The sequence below is a fragment of the Gallinula chloropus genome (genome assembly GCF_964237585.1).
Source record: "Gallinula chloropus genome assembly, chromosome: 1".
NCBI lineage: Eukaryota > Metazoa > Chordata > Aves > Gruiformes > Rallidae > Gallinula > Gallinula chloropus.
The window spans coordinates 84,188,595-84,203,052 of record NC_140085.1 but is presented as its reverse complement, the minus strand read 5'-3'; positions in this window follow the sequence as shown (position 1 = coordinate 84,203,052).

Here is a 14,458-nt window from a genome sequence, read left to right as displayed (position 1 = left end):
GAAAGCCCCCAGACCCAAATGGAGAGGGGCTGCTTGGGGGCCCCCTGGGGGCCCTTCAGGCCAGCTAGGTCTTTGGGTCCTGGCTCCTTCGCTTTGGGAGCTGTTGCTGCAGTTGGGCATGTTGGCCGGAGAGTGCTTCTCGGGCCGCGAACTGCAACCTTGCAGGTACCTCCCAGGTTCCCGGCCCAACGAAAGCCCCCAGACCCAAATGGAGAGGGGCTGCTTGGGGGCCCCCTGGGGACCCTCTAGGCGAGCCAGGTCTTTGGGTCCTGGCTCCTTCGCTTTGGGAGCTGTTGCTGCAGTTGGGCATGTTGGCCGGAGAGTGCCTCTCGGGCCGCGAACTTTAACCTTGCAGGTACCTCTCAGGTATACATGCCCAACTAAAGCCCCCAGACCCAAATGGAGAGGGGCTGCTTGGTGGCCCCCTGTGGGCCTTTCAGGCCAGCTAGGTCTTTGGGTCCTGGCTCCTTCGCTTTGGGAGCTGTTGCTGCAGTTGGGCATGTTGGCCGGAGAGTGCTTCTCGGGCCGCGAACTGCATCCTTGCAGGAATCTCCCAGGTTCCCGGCCCAACGAAAGCCCCCAGACCCAAATGGAGAGGGGCTGCTTGGGGGCCCCCTGGGGGCCCTTCAGGCCAGCTAGGTCTTTCTGTCCTGGCTCATTCAGTTTGGGAGCTGTTGCTGCAGTTGGGCATGTTGGCCGGAGAGTGCTTCTCGGGCCGCGAACTGCAACCTTGCATGAATCTCCCAGGTTCCCGGCCCAACGAAAGCCCCCAGACCCAAATTGAGAGGGGCTGCTTGGGGGCCCCCTGGGGGCCCTTCAGGCCACCTAGGTCTTTGGGTCCTGGCTCCTTCGCTTTGGGAGCTGTTGCTTGATATTGGGCATGTTGGCCGGAGAGTGCTTCTCGGGCCGCGAACTGCAACCTTGCAGGTACCTCCCAGGTTCCCGGCCCAACGAAAGCCCCCAGACCCAAATGGAGAGGGGCTGCTTGGGGGCCCCCTGGGGGCCCTTCAGGCCAGCTAGGTCTTTGGGTCCTGGCTCCTTCGGTTTGGGAGCTGTTGCTGCAGTTGGGCATGTTGGCCGGAGAGTGCTTCTCGGGCTGCGAACTGCAACCTTGCATGATTCTCCCAGGTTCCCGGCCCAACCAAAGCCCCCAGACCCAAATTGAGAGAGGCTGCTTGGGGGCCCCCTGGGGGCACTTCAGGCCAGCTAGGTCTTTCTGTCCTGGCTCATTCAGTTTGGGAGCTGTTGCTGCAGTTGGGCATGTTGGCCGGAGAGTGCTTCTCGGGCCGCGAATTTCAACCTTGCAGGAATCTCCCAGGTTCCCGGCCCAACTAAAGACCCCAGACCCAAATGGAGAGGGGCTGCTTGGGGGCCCCCTGGGGGCCCTTCAGGCCAGCTAGGTCTTTGGGTCCTGGCTCCTTCGGTTTGGGAGCTGTTGCTGCAGTTGGGCATGTTGGCCGGAGAGTGCCTCTCCGGCCGCGAACTGCATCCTTGCAGGTACCTCCCAGGATCCCGGCCCAACTAAAGCCCCCAGACCCAAATGGAGAGGGGCTGCTTGGGGGCCCCCTGGGGGCCCTCCAGGCCAGATAGGTCTTTGGGTCCTGGCTTGTTCGGTTTCAGAGCTGTAGCTGGTCGTTGGGCATGTTGGCCGGAGAGTGCTTCTCGGGCCGCGAACTGCAACCTTGCAGGTACCTCCCAGGTTCCCGGCCCAACGAAAGCCCCCAGACCCAAATGGAGAGGGGCTGCTTGGGGGCCCCCTGGGGGCCCTTCAGGCCAGCTAGGTCTTTGGGTTCTGGCTCCTTCGCTTTGGGAGCTGTTGCTGCAGTTGGGCATGTTGGCCGGAGAGTGCTTCTCGGGCCGCGAACTGCAACCTTGCAGGAATCTCCCAGGTTCCCGGCCCAACGAAAACCCCCAGACCCAAATTGAGAGGAGCTGCTTGGGGGCCCCCTGGAAGCACTTCAGGCCAGCTAGGTCTTTGGGTCCTGGCTCCTTCGGTTTGGGAGCTGTTGCTGCAGTTGGGCATGTTGGCCGGAGAGTGCCTCTCCGGCCGCGAACTGCAACCTTGCAGGTACCTCCCAGGTTCCCGGCCCAACGAAAGCCCCCAGACCCAAATGGAGAGGGGCTGCTTGGGGGCCCCATGGGGGCCCTTCAGGCCACCTAGGTCTTTGGGTCCTGGCTCCTTCGCTTTGGGAGCTGTTGCTGGATATTGGGCATGTTGGCCGGAGAGTGCTTCTCGGGCCGCGAACTGCATCCTTGCAGGTATCTCCCAGGTTCCCGGCCCAACTAAAGACTCCAGACCCAAATGGAGAGGGGCTGCTTGGGGGCCCCATGGGGGCCCTCCAGGCCAGATAGGTCTTTGGGTCCTGGCTTCTTCGGTTTCAGAGCTGTAGCTGGTCGTTGGGCATGTTGGCCGGAGAGTGCTTCTCGGGCTGCGAACTGCAACCTTGCAGGTACTTCCCAGGTTCCCGGCCCAACGAAAGCCCCCAGACCCAAATTGAGAGGAGCTGCTTGGGGGCCCCCTGGAAGCACTTCAGGCCAGCTAGGTCTTTGGGTCCTGGCTCCTTCGGTTTGGGAGCTGTTGCTGGACGTTGGGCATGTTGGCCGGAGAGTGCTTCTCGGGCCGCGAACTGCAACCTTGCAGGTACCTCCCAGGTTCCCGGCCCAACGAAAGCCCCCAGACCCAAATGGAGAGGGGCTGCTTGGAGGCCCCCTGGGGGCCCTTCAGGCCAGCTAGTTCTTTGGGTCCTGGCTCCTTCGCTTTGGGAGCTGTTGCTGCAGTTGGGCATGTTGGCCGGAGAGTGCTTCTCGGGCCGCGAACTGCAACCTTGCAGGTACCTCCCAGGTTCCCGGCCCAACGAAAGCCCCCAGACCCAAATGGAGAGGGGCTGCTTGGGGGCCCCCTGGGGACCCTCTAGGCAAGCCAGGTCTTTGGGTCCTGGCTCCTTCAGTTTGGGAGCTGTTGCTGCAGTTGGGCATGTTGGCCGGAGAGTGCCTCTCGGGCCGCGAACTCTAACCTTGCATGAATCTCCCAGGTTCCCGGCCCAACGAAAGCCCCCAGACCCAAATGGAGAGGGGCTGCTTGGGGGCCCCCTGGGGGCCCTCCAGGCCAGCTAGGTCTTTGGGTCCTGGTTCCTTCTGTTTTGGAGCTGTTGCTGGATATTGGGCATGTTGGCCGGAGAGTGCTTCTCGGGCCGCCAACTGCAAACTTGCAGGTACCTCTCAGGTATACATGCCCAACTAAAGCCCCCAGACCCAAATGGAGAGGGGCTGCTTGGTGGCCCCCTGTGGGCCTTTCAGGCCAGCTAGGTCTTTGGGTCCTGGCTCCTTCGCTTTGGGAGCTGTTGCTGCAGTTGGGCATGTTGGCCGGAGAGTGCTTCTCGGGCCGCGAACTGCATCCTTGCAGGAATCTCCCAGGTTCCCGGCCCAACGAAAGCCCCCAGACCCAAATGGAGAGGGGCTGCTTGGGGGCCCCCTGGGGGCCCTTCAGGCCAGCTAGGTCTTTCTGTCCTGGCTCATTCAGTTTGGGAGCTGTTGCTGCAGTTGGGCATGTTGGCCGGAGAGTGCTTCTCGGGCCGCGAACTGCAACCTTGCATGAATCTCCCAGGTTCCCGGCCCAACGAAAGCCCCCAGACCCAAATGGAGAGAGGCTGCTTGGGGGCCCCCTGGGGGCCCTTCAGGCCACCTAGGTCTTTGGGTCCTGGCTCCTTCGGTTTGGGAGCTGTTGCTTGATATTGGGCATGTTGGCCGGAGAGTGCTTCTCGGGCCGCGAACTGCAACCTTGCAGGTACCTCCCAGGTTCCCGGCCCAACGAAAGCCCCCAGACCCAAATGGAGAGGGGCTGCTTGGGGGCCCCCTGGGGGCCCTTCAGGCCAGCTAGGTCTTTGGGTCCTGGCTCCTTCGGTTTGGGAGCTGTTGCTGCAGTTGGGCATGTTGGCCGGAGAGTGCTTCTCGGGCTGCGAACTGCAACCTTGCATGATTCTCCCAGGTTCCCGGCCCAACCAAAGCCCCCAGACCCAAATTGAGAGAGGCTGCTTGGGGGCCCCCTGGGGGCACTTCAGGCCAGCTAGGTCTTTCTGTCCTGGCTCATTCAGTTTGGGAGCTGTTGCTGCAGTTGGGCATGTTGGCCGCAGAGTGCTTCTCGGGCCGCGAATTTCAACCTTGCAGGAATCTCCCAGGTTCCCGGCCCAACTAAAGACCCCAGACCCAAATGGAGAGGGGCTGCTTGGGGGCCCCCTGGGGGCCCTTCAGGCCAGCTAGGTCTTTGGGTCCTGGCTCCTTCGGTTTGGGAGCTGTTGCTGCAGTTGGGCATGTTGGCCGGAGAGTGCCTCTCCGGCCGCGAACTGCATCCTTGCAGGTACCTCCCAGGATCCCGGCCCAACTAAAGCCCCCAGACCCAAATGGAGAGGGGCTGCTTGGGGGCCCCCTGGGGGCCCTCCAGGCCAGATAGGTCTTTGGGTCCTGGCTTGTTCGGTTTCAGAGCTGTAGCTGGTCGTTGGGCATGTTGGCCGGAGAGTGCTTCTCGGGCCGCGAACTGCAACCTTGCAGGTACCTCCCAGGTTCCCGGCCCAACGAAAGCCCCCAGACCCAAATGGAGAGGGGCTGCTTGGGGGCCCCCTGGGGGCCCTTCAGGCCAGCTAGGTCTTTGGGTTCTGGCTCCTTCGCTTTGGGAGCTGTTGCTGCAGTTGGGCATGTTGGCCGGAGAGTGCTTCTCGGGCCGCGAACTGCAACCTTGCAGGAATCTCCCAGGTTCCCGGCCCAACGAAAACCCCCAGACCCAAATTGAGAGGGGCTGCTTGGGGGCCCCCTGGAAGCACTTCAGGCCAGCTAGGTCTTTGTGTCCTGGCTCCTTCGGTTTGGGAGCTGTTGCTGCAGTTGGGCATGTTGGCCGGAGAGTGCCTCTCCGGCCGCGAACTGCAACCTTGCAGGTACCTCCCAGGTTCCCGGCCCAACTAAAGCCCCCAGACCCAAATGGAGAGGGGCTGCTTGGGGGCCCCCTGGGGGCCCTTCAGGCCAGCTAGGTCTTTGGGTCCTGGCTCCTTCGGTTTGGGAGCTGTTGCTGCAGTTGGGCATGTTGGCCGGAGAGTGCCTCTCCGGCCGCGAACTGCAACCTTGCAGGTACCTCCCAGGTTCCCGGCCCAACGAAAGCCCCCAGACCCAAATGGAGAGGGGCTGCTTGGGGGCCCCCTGGGGGCCCTTCAGGCCAGCTAGGTCTTTGGGTCCTGGCTCCTTCGCTTTGGGAGCTGTTGCTTGATATTGGGCATGTTGGCCGGAGAGTGCTTCTCGGGCCGCGAACTGCAACCTTGCATGAATCTCCCAGGTTCCCGGCCCAACGAAAGCCCCCAGACCCAAATTGAGAGGGGCTGCTTGGGGGCCCCCTGGGGGCCCTCCAGGCCAGCTAGGTCTTTGGGTCCTGGTTCCTTCTGTTTTGGAGCTGTTGCTGGATATTGGGCATGTTGGCCGGAGAGTGCTTCTCGGGCCGCCAACTGCAAACTTGCAGGTACCTCTCAGGTTCCATGCCCAACGAAAGCCCCCAGACCCAAATGGAGAGGGGCTGCTTGGGGGCCCCCTGGGGGCCCTCCAGGCCAGATAGGTCTTTGGGTCCTGGCTTGTTCGGTTTCAGAGCTGTAGCTGGTCGTTGGGCATGTTGGCCGGAGAGTGCTTCTCGGGCCGCGAACTGCAAACTTGCAGGTACCTCCCAGGTTCCCGGCCCAACGAAAGCCCCCAGACCCAAATGGAGAGGGGCTGCTTGGGGGCCCCCTGGGGGCCCTTCAGGCCAGCTAGGTCTTTGGGTTCTGGCTCCTTCGCTTTGGGAGCTGTTGCTGCAGTTGGGCATGTTGGCCGGAGAGTGCTTCTCGGGCCGCGAACTGCAACCTTGCAGGAATCTCCCAGGTTCCCAGCCCAACGAAAACCCCCAGACCCAAATTGAGAGGAGCTGCTTGGGGGCCCCCTGGAAGCACTTCAGGCCAGCTAGGTCTTTGGGTCCTGGCTCCTTCGCTTTGGGAGCTGTTGCTGCAGTTGGGCATGTTGGCCGGAGAGTGCCTCTCCGGCCGCGAACTGCAACCTTGCAGGAATCTCCCAGGTTCCCGGCCCAACGAAAGCCCCCAGACCCAAATTGAGAGGGGCTGCTTGGGGGCCCCCTGGGGGCCCTTCAGGCCAGCTAGGTCTTTGGGTCCTGGCTCATTCAGTTTGGGAGCTGTTGCTGCAGTTGGGCATGTTGGCCGGAGAGTGCTTCTCGGGCCGCGAACTGAAACCTTGCAGGAATCTCCCAGGTTCCCGGCCCAACGAAAGCCCCCAGACCCAAATTGAGAGGGGCTGCTTGGGGGCCCCCTGGGGGCCCTCCAGGCCAGCTATTTCTTTGGGTCGTGTTTCCTTCTGTTTTGGAGCTGTTGGTGGACGTTGGGCATGTTGGCCGGAGAGTGCTTCTCGGGCCGCGAACTGCAAACTTGCAGGTACATCTCAGGTTCCATGCCCAACGAAAGCCCCCAGACCCAAATGGAGAGGGGCTGCTTGGGGGCCCCCTGGGGGCCCTTCAGGCCAGATAGGTCTTTGGGTCCTGGCTTCTTCGGTTTCAGAGGTGTAGCAGGTCGTTGGGCATGTTGGCCGGAGAGTGCTTCTCGGGCCGCGAACTGCAACCTTGCAGGTACCTCCCAGGTTCCCGGCCCAACGAAAGCCCCCAGACCCAAATGGAGAGGGGCTGCTTGGGGGCCCCCTGGGGGCCCTTCAGGCCAGCTAGGTCTTTGGGTCCTGGCTCCTTCGCTTTGGGAGCTGTTGCTGCAGTTGGGCATGTTGGCCGGAGAGTGCTTCTCGGGCCGCGAACTGCAACCTTGCAGGAATCTCCCAGGTTCCCGGCCCAACGAAAGCCCCCAGACCCAAATTGAGAGGGGCTGCTTGGGGGCCCCCTGGGGGCCCTTCAGGCCAGCTAGGTCTTTGGGTCCTGGCTCATTCAGTTTGGGAGCTGTTGCTGCAGTTGGGCATGTTGGCCGCAGAGTGCTTCTCGGGCCGCGAATTGCAACCTGGCAGGAATCTCCCAGGTTCCCGGTCCAACTAAAGACCCCAGACCCAAATGGAGAGGGGCTGCTTGGGGGCCCCCTGGGGGCCCTTCAGGCCAGCTAGGTCTTTGGGTCCTGGCTCCTTCGCTTTGGGAGCTGTTGCTGCAGTTGGGCATGTTGGCCGGAGAGTGCCTCTCCGGCCGCGAACTGAAACCTTGCAGGAATCTCCCAGGTTCCCGGCCCAACGAAAGCCCCCAGACCCAAATTGAGAGGGGCTGCTTGGGGGCCCCCTGGGGGCCCTCCAGGCCAGCTATTTCTTTGGGTCCTGGTTCCTTCTGTTTTGGAGCTGTTGGTGGACGTTGGGCATGTTGGCCGGAGAGTGCTTCTCGGGCCGCGAACTGCAAACTTGCAGGTACATCTCAGGTTCCATGCCCAACGAAAGCCCCCAGACCCAAATGGAGAGGGGCTGCTTGGGGGCCCCCTGGGGGCCCTTCAGGCCAGATAGGTCTTTGGGTCCTGGCTTCTTCGGTTTCAGAGGTGTAGCAGGTCGTTGGGCATGTTGGCCGGAGAGTGCTTCTCGGGCCGCGAACTGCAACCTTGCAGGTACCTCCCAGGTTCCCGGCCCAACGAAAGCCCCCAGACCCAAATGGAGAGGGGCTGCTTGGGGGCCCCCTGGGGGCCCTTCAGGCCAGCTAGGTCTTTGGGTTCTGGCTCCTTCACTTTGGGAGCTGTTGCTGCAGTTGGGCATGTTGGCCGGAGAGTGCTTCTCGGGCCGCGAACTGCAACCTTGCATGAATCTCCCAGGTTCCATGCCCAACGAAAGCCCCCAGACCCAAATGGAGAGGGGCTGCTTGGGGGCCCCATGGGGGCCCTTCAGGCCACCTAGGTCTTTGGGTCCTGGCTCCTTCGCTTTGGGAGCTGTTGCTGGATATTGGGCATGTTGGCCGGAGAGTGCTTCTCGGGCCGCGAACTGCATCCTTGCAGGTATCTCCCAGGTTCCCGGCCCAACTAAAGACTCCAGACCCAAATGGAGAGGGGCTGCTTGGGGGCCCCATGGGGGCCCTCCAGGCCAGATAGGTCTTTGGGTCCTGGCTTCTTCGGTTTCAGAGCTGTAGCTGGTCGTTGGGCATGTTGGCCGGAGAGTGCTTCTCGGGCTGCGAACTGCAACCTTGCAGGTACTTCCCAGGTTCCCGGCCCAACGAAAGCCCACAGACCCAAATTGAGAGGAGCTGCTTGGGGGCCCCCTGGAAGCACTTCAGGCCAGCTAGGTCTTTGGGTCCTGGCTCCTTCGGTTTGGGAGCTGTTGCTGGACGTTGGGCATGTTGGCCGGAGAGTGCTTCTCGGGCCGCGAACTGCAACCTTGCAGGTACCTCCCAGGTTCCCGGCCCAACGAAAGCCCCCAGACCCAAATGGAGAGGGGCTGCTTGGAGGCCCCCTGGGGGCCCTTCAGGCCAGCTAGTTCTTTGGGTCCTGGCTCCTTCGCTTTGGGAGCTGTTGCTGCAGTTGGGCATGTTGGCCGTAGAGTGCTTCTCGGGCTGCGAACTGCAACCTTGCAGGTACCTCCCAGGTTCCCGGCCCAACGAAAGCCCCCAGACCCAAATGGAGAGGGGCTGCTTGGGGGCCCCCTGGGGACCCTCTAGGCAAGCCAGGTCTTTGGGTCCTGGCTCCTTCAGTTTGGGAGCTGTTGCTGCAGTTGGGCATGTTGGCCGGAGAGTGCCTCTCGGGCCGCGAACTCTAACCTTGCATGAATCTCCCAGGTTCCCGGCCCAACGAAAGCCCCCAGACCCAAATTGAGAGGGGCTGCTTGGGGGCCCCCTGGGGGCCCTCCAGGCCAGCTATTTCTTTGGGTCCTGGTTCCTTCTGTTTTGGAGCTGTTGGTGGACGTTGGGCATGTTGGCCGGAGAGTGCTTCTCGGGCCGCCAACTGCAAACTTGCAGGTACATCTCAGGTTCCATGCCCAACGAAAGCCCCCAGACCCAAATGGAGAGGGGCTGCTTGGGGGCCCCCTGGGGGCCCTTCAGGCCAGATAGGTCTTTGGGTCCTGGCTTCTTCGGTTTCAGAGGTGTAGCAGGTCGTTGGGCATGTTGGCCGGAGAGTGCTTCTCGGGCCGCGAACTGCAACCTTGCAGGTACCTCCCAGGTTCCCGGCCCAACGAAAGCCCCCAGACCCAAATGGAGAGGGGCTGCTTGGGGGCCCCCTGGGGGCCCTTCAGGCCAGCTAGGTCTTTGGGTTCTGGCTCCTTCACTTTGGGAGCTGTTGCTGCAGTTGGGCATGTTGGCCGGAGAGTGCTTCTCGGGCCGCGAACTGCAACCTTGCATGAATCTCCCAGGTTCCATGCCCAACGAAAGCCCCCAGACCCAAATGGAGAGGGGCTGCTTGGGGGCCCCATGGGGGCCCTTCAGGCCACCTAGGTCTTTGGGTCCTGGCTCCTTCGCTTTGGGAGCTGTTGCTGGATATTGGGCATGTTGGCCGGAGAGTGCTTCTCGGGCCGCGAACTGCATCCTTGCAGGTATCTCCCAGGTTCCCGGCCCAACTAAAGACTCCAGACCCAAATGGAGAGGGGCTGCTTGGGGGCCCCATGGGGGCCCTCCAGGCCAGATAGGTCTTTGGGTCCTGGCTTCTTCGGTTTCAGAGCTGTAGCTGGTCGTTGGGCATGTTGGCCGGAGAGTGCTTCTCGGGCTGCGAACTGCAACCTTGCAGGTACTTCCCAGGTTCCCGGCCCAACGAAAGCCCCCAGACCCAAATTGAGAGGAGCTGCTTGGGGGCCCCCTGGAAGCACTTCAGGCCAGCTAGGTCTTTGGGTCCTGGCTCCTTCGGTTTGGGAGCTGTTGCTGGACGTTGGGCATGTTGGCCGGAGAGTGCTTCTCGGGCCGCGAACTGCAACCTTGCAGGTACCTCCCAGGTTCCCGGCCCAACGAAAGCCCCCAGACCCAAATGGAGAGGGGCTGCTTGGAGGCCCCCTGGGGGCCCTTCAGGCCAGCTAGTTCTTTGGGTCCTGGCTCCTTCGCTTTGGGAGCTGTTGCTGCAGTTGGGCATGTTGGCCGTAGAGTGCTTCTCGGGCTGCGAACTGCAACCTTGCAGGTACCTCCCAGGTTCCCGGCCCAACGAAAGCCCCCAGACCCAAATGGAGAGGGGCTGCTTGGGGGCCCCCTGGGGACCCTCTAGGCAAGCCAGGTCTTTGGGTCCTGGCTCCTTCAGTTTGGGAGCTGTTGCTGCAGTTGGGCATGTTGGCCGGAGAGTGCCTCTCGGGCCGCGAACTCTAACCTTGCATGAATCTCCCAGGTTCCCGGCCCAACGAAAGCCCCCAGACCCAAATTGAGAGGGGCTGCTTGGGGGCCCCCTGGGGGCCCTCCAGGCCAGCTAGGTCTTTGGGTCCTGGTTCCTTCTGTTTTGGAGCTGTTGCTGGATATTGGGCATGTTGGCCGGAGAGTGCTTCTCGGGCCGCCAACTGCAAACTTGCAGGTACCTCTCAGGTTCCATGCCCAACGAAAGCCCCCAGACCCAAATGGAGAGGGGCTGCTTGGGGGCCCCCTGGGGGCCCTCCAGGCCAGATAGGTCTTTGGGTCCTGGCTTGTTCGGTTTCAGAGCTGTAGCTGGTCGTTGGGCATGTTGGCCGGAGAGTGCTTCTCGGGCCGCGAACTGCAACCTTGCAGGTACCTCCCAGGTTCCCGGCACAACGAAAGCCCCCAGACCCAAATGGAGAGGGGCTGTTTGGGGGCCCCCTGGGGGCCCTTCAGGCCAGCTAGGTCTTTGGGTTCTGGCTCCTTCGCTTTTCGAGCTGTTGCTGCAGTTGGGCATGTTGGCCGGAGAGTGCTTCTCGGGCCGCGAACTGCAACCTTGCAGGAATCTCCCAGGTTCCCGGCCCAACGAAAACCCCCAGACCCAAATTGAGAGGAGCTGCTTGGGGGCCCCCTGGAAGCACTTCAGGCCAGCTAGGTCTTTGGGTCCTGGCTCCTTCGGTTTGGGAGCTGTTGCTGCAGTTGGGCATGTTGGCCGGAGAGTGCCTCTCCGGCCGCGAACTGCAACCTTGAAGGTACCTCCCAGGTTCCCGGCCCAACGAAAGCCCCCAGACCCAAATTGAGAGGGGCTGCTTGGGGGCCCCCTGGGGGCCCTTCAGGCCAGCTAGGTCTTTGGGTCCTGGCTCCTTCGCTTTGGGAGCTGTTGCTGCAGTTGGGCATGTTGGCCGGAGAGTGCTTCTCGGGCCGCGAACTGCAACCTTGCAGGAATCTCCCAGGTTCCCGGCCCAACGAAAGCCCCCAGACCCAAATGGAGAGGGGCTGCTTGGGGGCCCCCTGGGGGCCCTTCAGGCCAGCTAGGTCTTTGGGTCCTGGCTCCTTCGCTTTGGGAGCTGTTGCTGCAGTTGGGCATGTTGGCCGGAGAGTGCTTCTCGGGCCGCGAACTGCAACCTTGCAGGTACCTCCCAGGTTCCCGGCCCAACGAAAGCCCCCAGACCCAAATGGAGAGGGGCTGCTTGGGGGCCCCCTGGGGACCCTCTAGGCGAGCCAGGTCTTTGGGTCCTGGCTCCTTCGCTTTGGGAGCTGTTGCTGCAGTTGGGCATGTTGGCCGGAGAGTGCCTCTCGGGCCGCGAACTTTAACCTTGCAGGTACCTCTCAGGTATACATGCCCAACTAAAGCCCCCAGACCCAAATGGAGAGGGGCTGCTTGGTGGCCCCCTGTGGGCCTTTCAGGCCAGCTAGGTCTTTGGGTCCTGGCTCCTTCGCTTTGGGAGCTGTTGCTGCAGTTGGGCATGTTGGCCGGAGAGTGCTTCTCGGGCCGCGAACTGCATCCTTGCAGGAATCTCCCAGGTTCCCGGCCCAACGAAAGCCCCCAGACCCAAATGGAGAGGGGCTGCTTGGGGGCCCCCTGGGGGCCCTTCAGGCCAGCTAGGTCTTTCTGTCCTGGCTCATTCAGTTTGGGAGCTGTTGCTGCAGTTGGGCATGTTGGCCGGAGAGTGCTTCTCGGGCCGCGAACTGCAACCTTGCATGAATCTCCCAGGTTCCCGGCCCAACGAAAGCCCCCAGACCCAAATTGAGAGGGGCTGCTTGGGGGCCCCCTGGGGGCCCTTCAGGCCACCTAGGTCTTTGGGTCCTGGCTCCTTCGCTTTGGGAGCTGTTGCTTGATATTGGGCATGTTGGCCGGAGAGTGCTTCTCGGGCCGCGAACTGCAACCTTGCAGGTACCTCCCAGGTTCCCGGCCCAACGAAAGCCCCCAGACCCAAATGGAGAGGGGCTGCTTGGGGGCCCCCTGGGGGCCCTTCAGGCCAGCTAGGTCTTTGGGTCCTGGCTCCTTCGGTTTGGGAGCTGTTGCTGCAGTTGGGCATGTTGGCCGGAGAGTGCTTCTCGGGCTGCGAACTGCAACCTTGCATGATTCTCCCAGGTTCCCGGCCCAACCAAAGCCCCCAGACCCAAATTGAGAGAGGCTGCTTGGGGGCCCCCTGGGGGCACTTCAGGCCAGCTAGGTCTTTCTGTCCTGGCTCATTCAGTTTGGGAGCTGTTGCTGCAGTTGGGCATGTTGGCCGGAGAGTGCTTCTCGGGCCGCGAATTTCAACCTTGCAGGAATCTCCCAGGTTCCCGGCCCAACTAAAGACCCCAGACCCAAATGGAGAGGGGCTGCTTGGGGGCCCCCTGGGGGCCCTTCAGGCCAGCTAGGTCTTTGGGTCCTGGCTCCTTCGGTTTGGGAGCTGTTGCTGCAGTTGGGCATGTTGGCCGGAGAGTGCCTCTCCGGCCGCGAACTGCATCCTTGCAGGTACCTCCCAGGATCCCGGCCCAACTAAAGCCCCCAGACCCAAATGGAGAGGGGCTGCTTGGGGGCCCCCTGGGGGCCCTCCAGGCCAGATAGGTCTTTGGGTCCTGGCTTGTTCGGTTTCAGAGCTGTAGCTGGTCGTTGGGCATGTTGGCCGGAGAGTGCTTCTCGGGCCGCGAACTGCAACCTTGCAGGAATCTCCCAGGTTCCCGGCCCAACGAAAACCCCCAGACCCAAATTGAGAGGAGCTGCTTGGGGGCCCCCTGGAAGCACTTCAGGCCAGCTAGGTCTTTGGGTCCTGGCTCCTTCGGTTTGGGAGCTGTTGCTGCAGTTGGGCATGTTGGCCGGAGAGTGCCTCTCCGGCCGCGAACTGCAACCTTGCAGGTACCTCCCAGGTTCCCGGCCCAACGAAAGCCCCCAGACCCAAATGGAGAGGGGCTGCTTGGGGGCCCCATGGGGGCCCTTCAAGCCACCTAGGTCTTTGGGTCCTGGCTCCTTCGCTTTGGGAGCTGTTGCTGGATATTGGGCATGTTGGCCGGAGAGTGCTTCTCGGGCCGCGAACTGCATCCTTGCAGGTATCTCCCAGGTTCCCGGCCCAACTAAAGACTCCAGACCCAAATGGAGAGGGGCTGCTTGGGGGCCCCATGGGGGCCCTCCAGGCCAGATAGGTCTTTGGGTCCTGGCTTCTTCGGTTTCAGAGCTGTAGCTGGTCGTTGGGCATGTTGGCCGGAGAGTGCTTCTCGGGCTGCGAACTGCAACCTTGCAGGTACTTCCCAGGTTCCCGGCCCAACGAAAGCCCCCAGACCCAAATTGAGAGGAGCTGCTTGGGGGCCCCCTGGAAGCACTTCAGGCCAGCTAGGTCTTTGGGTCCTGGCTCCTTCGGTTTGGGAGCTGTTGCTGGACGTTGGGCATGTTGGCCGGAGAGTGCTTCTCGGGCCGCGAACTGCAACCTTGCAGGTACCTCCCAGGTTCCCGGCCCAACGAAAGCCCCCAGACCCAAATGGAGAGGGGCTGCTTGGAGGCCCCCTGGGGGCCCTTCAGGCCAGCTAGTTCTTTGGGTCCTGGCTCCTTCGCTTTGGGAGCTGTTGCTGCAGTTGGGCATGTTGGCCGGAGAGTGCTTCTCGGGCCGCGAACTGCAACCTTGCAGGTACCTCCCAGGTTCCCGGCCCAACGAAAGCCCCCAGACCCAAATGGAGAGGGGCTGCTTGGGGGCCCCCTGGGGACCCTCTAGGCAAGCCAGGTCTTTGGGTCCTGGCTCCTTCAGTTTGGGAGCTGTTGCTGCAGTTGGGCATGTTGGCCGGAGAGTGCCTCTCGGGCCGCGAACTCTAACCTTGCATGAATCTCCCAGGTTCCCGGCCCAACGAAAGCCCCCAGACCCAAATGGAGAGGGGCTGCTTGGGGGCCCCCTGGGGGCCCTCCAGGCCAGCTAGGTCTTTGGGTCCTGGTTCCTTCTGTTTTGGAGCTGTTGCTGGATATTGGGCATGTTGGCCGGAGAGTGCTTCTCGGGCCGCCAACTGCAAACTTGCAGGTACCTCTCAGGTATACATGCCCAACTAAAGCCCCCAGACCCAAATGGAGAGGGGCTGCTTGGTGGCCCCCTGTGGGCCTTTCAGGCCAGCTAGGTCTTTGGGTCCTGGCTCCTTCGCTTTGGGAGCTGTTGCTGCAGTTGGGCATGTTGGCCGGAGAGTGCTTCTCGGGCCGCGAACTGCATCCTTGCAGGAATCTCC